Genomic DNA, 2503 nt, shown 5'->3' with positions numbered 1-2503 from the left:
CACCCCAACAAGGCCACATCTCCTAATAGTGCCACTGACCATTGGTCAAGTATATTCAAACCTCCACATTAGTATACACTAAAATTGTTACCAATTTAGAGGTGTTCCTTGGACTTCTGAGAAAGGTATTACTACAAAGGTGATATATGTAAGATAGAATCCAAGAGCATATAAGTGATAAAGTATTCTTGACCTGTGTGTTACACTAAAGCACAGAGGTTACAATAAGAAGGGAGTTTATCAATCAAGTTTCAAATATATTATCCATTCATAATTAGATCTTTAATATATACTGAATTATATTACTAATAATTTTCAATCTATAATAAAAATGTTCCAGGGGTAGAAGTCCCAAATAATAGAAATAATGGATAGTTTTTGTGTATATGTTTATTTTTTCTGCATGTATATATGTGTACAAAATAGCAGTAGTGCCCATAGAAGCCAAAGGTGTCAGAATCCTTGTTGGGAGTCTCCATGTATGTGCTGGGAATCAGACCTGTATCCTCTGCAGGAGTAGCAACTGTTCTTAACTCTCCTGCCCTAGACACTGGTTAAAAGTAAGCTAAACTATCCCATAAAATGAAAATAGAGAATGGTGGAAATATTTACTATAAGGATAGTGAGTACCAGAAATCCAAGTACATAAATCCTGACGGATGGAAACCCAGAATGTCAGTGCTGAGAGTATACTTGAAAATTCCTTCCCACCTCTGAGACTTTACAGAGCTTAAAATCTATAAAGCACTTGTGAGTCCTCAGCAGTCAGGGGAAATACCTCGGACATTATAACCATGGAATCCAAAGAGGCTTGCTTCTCCTTAAGCTTTGGCTAAATCCTCTGCCTTATCTCATCTCTGTGGTGATATTGACCACCTGGCCCTTATCACTAACGTCTCTTTCAGCAGGTGTCTCACAGTGCTTTTCAAGAACAGCTTAAAAGCTGAAAGATGCTCCCATTTTCCCATTCTTTGACATGGCCATCTTTCTGGGAGATAATCTAGTTTTCATGAACAACAATAACAAAATTCCACGATACGATTTTTTTGATGTTGTTGTTGTTTTTTCAAGAAAAAATAATTGCAGCGTGTCTCCATTCAAAGGGACCCAGCATAGGCTATTGAGAGAGGGATGCTTAGCTTTTGGGGGTGTCAGTAAAAAGCTGAGTGCCCATTCCCATTAGGGGTACGAGCAGTTTAGACAGCAAGGCAGGACTAGAAGCAAATGTAAAGCCCAGCGCCTTAAGCACTGAGATTTCTTCCCTGCTTAAGGATTTTCTCATTGTTAATTTTATTTTGTAGTTAGGTCTTCAATCTGCTTGCAGTGTCCTCAGTTTTTGTGTCGTGGACAAACATCTTGCAATCTTTTTTTTAATTGACTATTTTATTTATTTACATTTCAAATGTTATCCCCTTTCTGAGTTTTCCATCCACAATTCCCTTATTGCATCCCCCTCCATCTGCTTTTATGAAGGTGCTCCCCCACTCACCCACCCAGCTCACTGCCCTGGCCTTCCCCTACACTGGGGAATTGAGCCTTCAGGGGATGAAGGGCTTCTCTTCCCATTGATGCCAGATAAGGCTATTCCCTGCTACATATGCAGTTGGAGCCATGGGTCCCTCCATGTGTACTCTTTGGTTGGTGGTTTAGTTCCTGGGAGCTCTTGGGGGTTCTGGTTGGTTGATATTGCTGTTCTATGGGGTTAGATACCTCTTCAGAGCCTTCATTCTTTGGGGTCCCCATGCTCAGTCCTATGGCTGGCTACAAGCATCTGCATCTGTATTTGTCAGGTTCTGGCAGAACCTCTCAGGAGAACTATATCAAGTTCCTTTCAGCAAGCACATCTTAGAATCCAAAATAGTGTCTGGGTTTGGTATCTATATATGGGATGGATTTCCCAGGTGTGGTAGTCTCTGGATGGCCTTTCCTTCATCTGTTTTAATTGTCAAAATGCAAATACTATCAGGAAAGCAAATAAGAAGAACTATAGAATTTGGAAAGGAAAAAGTCCAACCTTACAAAATAAAAATTTTCCCGACCTAAAGGATTCTGCAATGCCTTCATCACAAATACTATTAAAGATAGAAGTTTTACACAATGTGAGGAATAGGATAAGTACTCAAGTGAATTGCCATTAGTGGCAGTTACCAGTAAATATCACATGTTTCGGAGATCATCAGAGTTATGTGACTATGATCTTTCATTATTTATTTTGCCTCATTAATCAAAAAGAAAATTATACTGTCACTTTTACTAGAGTTCAGTTTTAAGAGTAACTACAACTTCGGTTTTCAAAGATCCTGAAATCATCACTATGGCATTCGTTGGGAGAAATGACAGAATGCATCCAGTTCTCAGTTTTCTCCAGATTATTATTTCCGAATGACCTATGTAGCAATGGCAAAACTAGGGTGTAGCCACTCCACCTACCAGCTATAGGGTTTCTGAAATAGATTATCAAATTTTTCAGATTATTGAATCATACATAGCAATATCCATCCTC

The sequence above is a fragment of the Mastomys coucha genome, unplaced genomic scaffold (assembly GCF_008632895.1).
Source record: "Mastomys coucha isolate ucsf_1 unplaced genomic scaffold, UCSF_Mcou_1 pScaffold9, whole genome shotgun sequence".
NCBI classification, from domain to species: Eukaryota; Metazoa; Chordata; class Mammalia; order Rodentia; family Muridae; genus Mastomys; species Mastomys coucha.
The sequence above is the reverse complement of the archived record's forward strand: the minus strand, read 5'-3'. Positions refer to the sequence as shown.